The following is a 10,100-nucleotide window of genomic DNA, read 5'->3' as shown; positions in this document are numbered from 1 at the left end:
CAGGCAGGCAGGCGAGCTGGTGGCGTGGCGCGGTGGCGCGCGCGCGCGCCGGGCACACTCCCCTTCCTCTGTCGAGGACGAAGACGACAGAGGAGGAGGCGGGCTGGGCCGGCCAGCTGGCTGGGCCGGCCAGCTACTGCTGGGCTGCACAGGGAGGAGCCCCAGGTAAGCTTCTCCCTCTTTATTTATTTTAGTTTTCTAATTTCTGACATTTGTTTTGATTTAAATAAAATATTAAATCATTTTATTACCTTATGCCAATTTTTGCAGGAGCTAGATATATTATTCTAGAGCTCCCCAACAGGTGGCATAATTTTTGGACATATATTAATATATATAACTAATATATTTCCAATGCAAATAGTTATGCATTAATTCCAAATGCCCAAAATAAATACCAATGAGCTCTTAAAAATATTGGTTTGATTTTTATCTCTGTCCAATATTTTCAGAGAGCAACATGAGCATTTTCTTGGACCCTTTTGGAGAAATTTTTATTTGGGTCATTTTCAAAAATGATTCTGAGGGTTTCACAAATCCCCATTTCAGGTTTCTGATGAAAGAGTAAACATGATGCAACACTCTAATGCATGACTAGCTAGGGTGTGACAACTCACCCCCACTCAAAAGAATCTCGTCCCGAGATTTGGGTTCCTTCGGGAAGAAGGCGGGATACTCGAGTCGAAGACGATCCTCCCTTTCCCAAGTTGCTTCATCCTCAGAATGGTGCGACCATTGTACTTTGAGAAACTTGATATTATGACGTCGAGTGGTACGCTCGGCCTGATCGAGGATACGAATGGGGTACTCTCGATATGTAAGATTATCTTGGAGATCAAGCGTTTCGTGGTCCACTCCACGGATAGGATCCGAGAAGCAACGCCTGAGTTGAGAAACGTGGAAGACATCGTGGACTCTGGAGAGGTGCGGAGGTAGTTCCAACTGGTAGGCAACTTCTCCTCGTTTGGCGAGAATGCGAAAAGGTCCAATGTAACGAGGAGCCAATTTGCCTTTGATACCGAAACGATGGGTTCCCTTCAGAGGGGTGACCTGAAGATAAGCCTTCTCGTCAACCTCGAAAGTCATAGCCTTATGTTTTCGGTCATATTGACTCTTTTGACGGGATTGGGCTGTTTTCAACTTTTCACGAACGATGCGAACTTGTTCTTCTGCTTCCTGAATCATATCCGGGCCAAAGAATTGTCTTTCCCCGGTCTCTGACCAGTTAAGGGGTGTTCGACACCGTCGTCCATAGAGAACTTCAAAAGGGGCTTTACCCAAGCTAGATTGATAGCTGTTGTTGTAAGCGAATTCGGCAAATGGAAGGCACTTCTCCCAGTCCATTCCGAATGAGATAACAGAGGCTCGAAGCATGTCTTCTAGAATCTGGTTGACGCGTTCCACTTGACCACTCGACTGAGGGTGGAAAGCGGTGCTAAAGGAGAGACGGGTTCCCATAGCATTTTGGAAGCTTTCCCAAAATCGAGAGGTGAAAAGACTTCCTCGATCCGAGTTAATTTCCAAAGGAACACCATGGAGGGACACTATTCGGGAGATGTATAAGTCTGCCAGCTGACTAGCGGTTATACTCTCACGAACAGGTAAGAAATGGGCTACTTTGGAAAGACGATCGACGACGACGAAAATAGCATTATTCCCTCTCTTGGTCCTGGGAAAACCGGTAATGAAATCCATACCAATTTTATCCCATTTCCATTCAGGAATAGCTAAGGGTTGAAGGGTGCCAGCAGGCCGTTGATGCTCTGCTTTTACACGACGACAGACGTCGCAATTAGCAATATACTGAGCAATTTCTCTCTTCATCCTAGTCCACCAGAACCTCTGGCGTAGGTCCTGATACATCTTAGTACTACCGGGATGAATGGTGAGAGGAGATTCATGAGCCTCCTTAAGGATCAACTGCCGTAGATGCTGGTTCTTGGGAACCACTAGACGGTTCTCAAAGTACACAACACCATGATCATTTGTGGAGAAACAACTAGCACCTCCGCTAGCAATGTTCTCTTTGATTTTAGATATTCCCTTATCTCGCTTTTGGGCAGCGATGATTTGATCCGTAAGAGTAGGTTTTGCTACCAAGGTGGAAAGAAAACCTTGAGGAACAATGTGAAGGTTAAGCTTCCGAAATTCCTCATGGAGAAGCGGTTGACTTTGTTGTAACATCAGGTTGTTACAATAAGACTTACGACTTAGCGCATCAGCCATGACGTTGGCTTTCCCTGGGGTGTAGGTTATTCCTAAGTCGAAGTCTGTGATCAACTCAACCCAACGTCTTTGCCTGAGATTCAGATCCGGTTGGGTGAAAATGTACTTCAGACTTTGGTGATCAGTGAATATTTCGCAACGGTTACCGAGGAGGTAATGTCGCCAGGTCTTGAGTGCATAGACTATGGCTGCAAGCTCTAGATCATGAGTAGGATAATTCTCCTCATGTGGGTGCAATTGCCGTGAAGCGTAGGCAATTACGTGTCGATCTTGCATGAGAATGCAACCTAGTCCTTGTCGCGAGGCGTCGCAGTAGATAACAAAGTCCTTGGAGAAGTCTGGCGGTACCAGTACGGGAGCAGAGGTCAGGCGTCTTTTCAGTTCCTGAAAGCTGTGCTCACATTGTGGAGTCCATTCGAACTTCTTATCTTTCTTGAGGAGTTCGGTTAGAGGTTTAGCAACCTTGGAGAAGTTCTCGACAAAGCGACGACAATAGCTCGCTAAGCCCAGAAAACTCCGAACTTGCTTGACCGATTCGGGTGGAGTCCAATTAAGGACGGCTTGAACTCGCTCAGGGTTAACAGCAATACCTTTACCAGATATCACATGACCCAGATAGGTCACTTTTGACAACCAGAATTCACATTTAGAAAATTTGGCATAAAGGCGATGCTCTCGAAGTTTCTTCAACACTAGCCTTAGATGTTCGGCATGTTCCTCCTCGTTCTTGGAGTAGATGAGTATATCATCGAGGTAGACCACGACGAATTTATCCAAATACTCCATGAAGATTGAGTTCATTAACCGAGAAAAAGTGGCTGGAGCGTTGGTTAAACCGAAGGACATGACGGTGTACTCGTATTGGCCATAACGAGTAACAAAGGCCGTTTTAGGAATGTCCCCGTTTCTAATTTTGATTTGATGGTAGCCCAACCTAAAATCCATCTTGGAGAAGACTGAGGATCCAGCGAGCTGATCATACAGGTCGTTGATCCTGGGAAGCGGATATTTGTTCTTGATTGTGACCAAATTGACAGGTCGGTAATCTACAACCATCCGGTCCGTACCATCCTTCTTCTTGACGAATAGGACGGGGCAAGCCCACGGAGATGAGCTAGGGCGGATGAAACCCTTTTTCAAGGACTCATCGAGTTGTTTCTTAAGCTCGGCTAGTTCTAGTGGTGCCATCTTATAAGGTCTTCTAGCAATCGGAACGGTTCCTGGGATGAGGTCTATTACGAACTCAACATCCCTGTCAGGTGGAACACCTGGCAATTCCTCTGGGAAGACATCCGGGAAGTCACGGACTACCGGAACGTCCTCAAGGTCTGGCAAAGGGCTGGCGTTAAGAGAATATAATTGTCGCTTGGCTATTCGGGTCAAGACATTGACTATCTTCCCCGAAGGATGGGTGAGTTGAACAGTCCTAGAGAAGCAATCAATTTGGGCATGATGAGCCGACATCCAGTCCATACCCAAAATGATATTAATATCTGAAGATTTAAGGGCTATCAAAGATGCAAGAAAAACAAGTCTGTCGACTTGGATTTCATTTCCATAACTTACCCTAGAGGTCTGCCATCTAGACCCGGGAGTAGAAATTTCCATAGTGGATGGCATGTCACAGAATGCAGTGTTATGCGAACGAGCATAGATCTCGGATATAAATGAATGAGAGGCTCCTGTATCGAAAAGAACAGATGCCGGGTGGCAATTAACAAGAAGCGTACCGAGAACGACGTTGGGATCTTCTTGAGCTTCTTCGGCAGAGATACAGTTGACATGGCCACGTGAGGCGGTGACCGGCTTGGCGTGGAATACTTTTCCTGTCGGCTTGCCACGGCCAACAGCTTTAGCAGACTGGTTGGGGTTAGTCTGGGGACACTCACGCATATAGTGGCCAGATTCCCCACACTTGAAACAAGTCACGGAGCTGGTACGTGGGGGAGCATTGTTGGTTGGAACCCCATAGGGCTTGGCCGGTGCAGACTGTTGAACAGGGCGAGGCGCCTGGAAAGATGGCCTCGGTGTGAACCTGGGTGGCAGGGCGGTGTTGGGCACCCACACGCGGCGCTTCTGAGGACCAGCACCGGATGAGGAACCCATGTCACGGCCATGCTTGCGTGTTGCGTCATAGCCAGTCTGACCAGTTTCAGCACTGATGGCTTTGTTGACAAGTTTCTAAAAAGATGTGCACTCATGCAGACGGAGGTCGCGGCGAAGCTCAGGACTAAGTCCCTTACGGAACCTTGCTTGCTTCTTGGCGTCAGTAGAAACTTCCTCGGTTGCATATCGTGCGAGGTTACCAAACTCCCTGCTGTAAGCATCCACAGAAAGTCGGCCTTGGGTGAAATTGCAAAATTCCTCACGTTTACGGTCCATGAGACCCTCCGGAATGTGATGTTCACGGAAAGCCTCACTGAATTCAGCCCAAGTAGTGACATGGCCCGCTGGGCACATAGCTCCATAATTCTCCCACCATAGACTGGCGGGGCCTTCAAGATGATATGCAGCAAAGGTGACCTTGTTAGCCTCCGCTACCAGCGCGGAACGCAGTTTGTGAGAGATACTGCGAAGCCAGTCATCAGCGTCGAGAGGCTCGACGGAGTGGTGGAACGTGGGTGGATGTAATTTGATAAAATCACTGAGTGACACCACATTAGTCCTCTGATGGTGTGCCGTGTTCTGTTCAATACGCTCCAACAAACGGTTGGTCTCCCGCTTGTTTCTCTCAGCTTCCATCATAACCTCGGCTAGGGAAGGAGGATGAGGCAGATTTGCATCCCTGACTTCACTGCCTTCGGCCTGCTCTTGCGGAGCAGGGTTAGTGCGCGTGTTGACCATCCTAGGTAAACAAGACAATAATTTAGTCAGAATGATAAATTCCGACATAGGATACAAAATGTAAAGGATAACTCGAAATGCAAGATGATCATCCGTATGACATGGTAGATACAGAAACTGCTTCTTTATTCCATCATCATACACACCATACAGGGTTTAGTACAAGACCAAACAAAGTACTATTACGGTGAAAAGAGGATTACATCTCATCGGAGGCATTCCAAGCTCCTATACATTATTTTCTACTCCTCCGGAAAGAGTACAAACTAGGTCATATCCCACAAGTCACGCGGGACGATAGACGACACAGCTAGTGCGAACTAGTGATACTACCACTAACTCAGACCGATCCGTAGTAGTCCTCGTAGAAGTCACCTCCATAGCCTGGAAGCTCAACATGATCATCCGGAAACAGACGATCTCGCGGAGCTTGTGGACCATAGGGGCTAGGATGAGGTCTTGGACCAACAGACGGTGGCCTGCGGGGACCGCGAGGTGGGGTGATGCCTCCTACATCACGCCAACCCATCACGTCTGGCGGAGCAGATCTCACAGGATAGAGATCGCGCATATCCGAATATCCAGCTTGCACCGCCGGTGCAAACCGAGTCAAAGTGGCCCAGTGGTCAGCACGGGTATTGAAGAGCTCTAACCTCAAGGCCCGATTTTCACGGTCCTTATCCTCGAGCATCTCAGCAGTGGTGCGAGTCCGTGAATCCTCCTGAGTGGGGTCAGCATAGATAGCCTGGAGATACCCTTGTGCTCCCGGAAGTGATCCTGGCATATACCGGAAATCAGAGTCCCGAAATAGTCCAGATCTGACTCGCATAATGGTCATCATAGAGTAGGCGACGTCCTGCACAGCCATCTCAATAGTAACCCCGAGTCCATAGGAGCAGTGAAGGGGCTCGGTGGATCCAGGATAAGATGGAAATATCCTGACAGTGCAGAGATACTGGCTTTGATTAAAGTCCCGAAACTGCTCTTCGACCGTGTACTCAGGATACCAGCGGTATCCAGCCTCAGTCATTACCCTGACCAACTTGGCAGTATGGCCGGGTACATCTAGGCATCGAGTCAGGCGAACCACTTGATTGAGGTCGCGAGTGGCCATCTGAAAGCACAATCATAATGCAAAGGCATTAGAATTTCTAGCAAAATTTCGGCAGCATAACAGCTGTAAATGCTCAAGAAGGATTTTGAGACATTTGACAAAGGATTTCGTACACACTCAACATCATCATATCAAAGTTCTGAGACCATCCTAGCAACATAATATGGTAGAAGAACTGAACTAGGCTTGTATCCATCATATCTATAAGGTACTACTGATTAGTAACACGTGATCCTGATAGAGAGAATAGATCCTAATTCCTTAACCCCCGGTGGAAGAATGGACTGACTCAGATCAGAATGTCATAAGATAAAGGAGTAAAAAGAGCCTTACGTTCCAACCCACAAACAATTCCCCTACATATAACTAAAGAATTTCTAGACTCAACATCGACCAGTTTGGCTTGGAGAACCTACAGGCAGTCCGGCTCTGATGCCAACGCTGTCAGGACCCCGACTCGATGTCACATTGATCTAGCCGGTAATACCTCATATCACTTTGCAGCCTCACGCACGGTATCCCCACGGGTGTCGCCTTACCTTTGCCCGGGACCGTTTGCGCCTTTTGGCTCACGTATATGATAGTGTCGCTAGCATCCATATGATAAGGAGCCCGGGCTGACATGACTAGTCGTAAACCCAAAGTGGCACAGACTTACAGGGACAGGCATCCATGACCCAGCTTCGAACGTGTCGGTCATCAGCAAGTGGGTCCGGGCTGTAGCACTGGGCTAGCAGGACTCCGGTAAACCGGGCTGTAGCGGGCTAACAGGACTCCGGTACTCAATGCGTGACATTTCCCCGAAGGGACAGACACAGGAACGAAGAAGGACACATGCCGGCCAGCCTAAGTGTTCCAGAGCAGTAGCAAGCTACCATGGCTCAGCGGTAACACTAGGAGACATTTCCCGGTAAGAGATGCTACTAAAGATAAACAACTAGATAGTCAGATCCCACACATACCAAGCATTTCAATCATACACACAATATGCTCGATATGTGCAAATACAACGAAGCATCACAACATGACTCTATGACACAAGTACTTTATTTAAGGCTCAGAGAGCCATACATAACATACACAAAGGTATGGGTCTCACGACCCAGCATTCAAATCATACAGTCATACAAACCAGCAGCGGAAGTAACTTGTCTGAGTACAGACAACTAGTAAAATAAAAGAGGCTTGGAAAGCCTAACTATACTACGTGGTCCTTCACAAGCTCAGGGTCACCACCTGGGCCTTTAGCCTACTCGTTGATGTCAACGTCTACATAGAACCCATCAGAAGGGGTTGCAACGTCTTCTATAAAAAATGTAAATTATAACAACATGAGTACAAAGGTACTCAGCAAGACTTACATCAGATCCTACATACATGCATATTATCAAGAAGGGTTGGTGGAGTTATTGCAGCAAGCCAGCTTTGACTCTTGGCTAGACTATCCTACGATACTCCAACTTGAAATGGTTTTGCGCACACGAGTCCACTACTCACCACTTCAATACACTACCGAGGATCCGCCTCCGTCTTCCTACGGAAGAGCCATCCTCGGCACTCACACTTATCTTGAGGCTTTTAGTAGTTTCCATTTACTTGTCTATGAACTGTATAGGCAACCAAGTAGTCCTTTACCGTGGACGCGGCTATTCGAATAGATTATGATAACCCTGCAGGGGTGTACTTCTTCATACATGTTTCCACCACTTAGCGTCTGCACACGACATGTGCTCGGCAGACTTCAAGCGAAAGCCGACGTGGGTGTAGACCACGACCTACCTAAACACTTAAGCCTCTAGTCCAGGTTTATCGCCTATCCAGGTTCCATCCGCAGGGAGTCCGGCCGAGGTTTCCCATACGGCCCCGAACGATGTGAACAGGGTTCCCGAGATACCTAACGGGTATTCGGTACACCCGGCCACGTACCTACCGCATCACAGCCCACCCCTACGGTCAGCGCTGTCCACGGCCTCCAGTAGGCTACAAACACCAGAAACTACTTGCAACTCCTGGACAGAGAGCTAGGGTGAATAAGAAGTCGAGCGGGGTCATATTTCAGGGCCCAATGCATGGTAGTAGCTGTATCTTAAATCACGCATACAGATCTCAGTGCTTATGGTCGGGTTCAATGAAACAACCCACCATGTACTCCTACATGGCCTCTCATCGATACCTTTACCAAATCGTGTTCACCACACCACTCTCATTACCGACATAATCATTTCACTCTAGCCCATCACCCAGATGAACCAGACCTGACACGACTCTAAGCATAGCAGGCATAGCAAGGTAGGAACAACACATACATATGGCTCAATCAACTCCTACACATGCTAGTGGGTTTCATCTAGTTACTGTGGCAATGACAGGTCATGCAGAGGAAATGGGTTCAACTACCGTAGCACACAGCAGTTTGAATCGCGTTGTCTTAATGCAGTAAAAGAGAGCAGGAGCGAGAACATGGGATTGTATCGATATGATCAAATGGTTGGTTGCTTGCCTGATGGTTCGATGCACTAATACGGTTCTTCGTTAGGGTAATCACGGTACTCCTCGGAGGCAGAACCTGTCGCAAAGGACACCGATACACAACCATCACCAAACAATGTGCAACAATATGATGCATGCATGAAACATGGCAATATGAGTGTGTTGGGCTAATGCAACTAAAACCAGAAGGGTTTGAACCAATTTGAATCAAAGATTCAAATTTCAAACTCAAACATGGCCTTTTAAAGTGCTTTTCCTTGTTCTGCATTAAACATCAAGTTAACTTGTTTAGTCATGCATGAAAATAGTACAGATGGATAGATTGGATTTTTCTGATCATTTTTCATATATAATTTGTCTGATTTGGAGTTACAGAATAAAAGTTATGAATTTTTGAAGTTTAAATTATATTCTGGAATTTCCTGATTTAAATTAATCCAGAAATATATATATTGCGCCAGCATGACGTCAGCACGACGTCAGCGGTCAACTGCGGCTGGCTGGGGTCAAACCTGACGTGTGGGGTCCACACGTCAGTGACAGGGGGGTTTAACAGGGTTAGTTTAATTTTAATTAAGAATTAGTGGCGCTGGGGCCCACTGGTCAGTGTCAGGGGGGGTTAACTAACAGTGATTAGCGCTAATCTAACCACCTGGCCGACGGGGCCCACGCGTCAGTGACTCTGGGGGGGTCAAACCCCAGGTCAAACAGGTCAAACCCGCCGGCGGTTAGTCGCCGGCGAGGTCCGCGGCGTACAAGTGCCTCGGGTTTCCTCTGTGGTGCTCCAAACGGCGTGCGGCTAGGTGCGTTGGAGAGCTGGCTCGATGGCGCGTCGGGCGGTGGCCGTGGCTGGGCCTGGGGTAGCCGGAGTCGACGGCGGCGAGCTCGGCTGCGGCCGCCGGGGTTCGGTCGTGCACGGAAACGGGGTTGGAGCTCGAAGGCGAGCGAAGCAAGGTGCTAGGGATGCTCTACGGGGCCTTACGAACTTGTTGGACTCGCCGGGGTGACCAAATGGTCACCGGAGCTGCGTCGACGGCGAGCTCGGCGACGGCGGAGGTTCGGCCGTGGTGGGGAACGGAGTTACGGCGCGGGAACGAGGGAAAGAAGAGAGGGAAACGGTGGCGGAGCTCACCGCGGTTGCAGTGGGCGTCGAAGCGGGCTCGGGGACGCGCTGGAGACGGCAAATCGACGGCGATGGTGGTCGGAGCCCGAGGAGGAAGACGATGGCGACGGCGGCTCCACAGGGCGTCCGGCGTCTTGTGGCTTGACGGAGAGCTTCAGGGCGAGGGGGCGGAGCTCCTGCGCGAGTCGGGAAGGCGAGGGGAGGCCGGTGGCGGCGGCTATGGCGAACGGCGGCGATGGTTGCGTTCGGACACGGGAGAGAGAGAGCGAGGGAGAGGAGAGGAAGAACCGGGGGAGAGTGAGA

The sequence above is a fragment of the Triticum dicoccoides genome, chromosome 4A (genome assembly GCF_002162155.2).
Source record: "Triticum dicoccoides isolate Atlit2015 ecotype Zavitan chromosome 4A, WEW_v2.0, whole genome shotgun sequence".
Classification (NCBI taxonomy): domain Eukaryota; kingdom Viridiplantae; phylum Streptophyta; class Magnoliopsida; order Poales; family Poaceae; genus Triticum; species Triticum dicoccoides.
The sequence above is the reverse complement of the archived record's forward strand: the minus strand, read 5'-3'. Positions refer to the sequence as shown.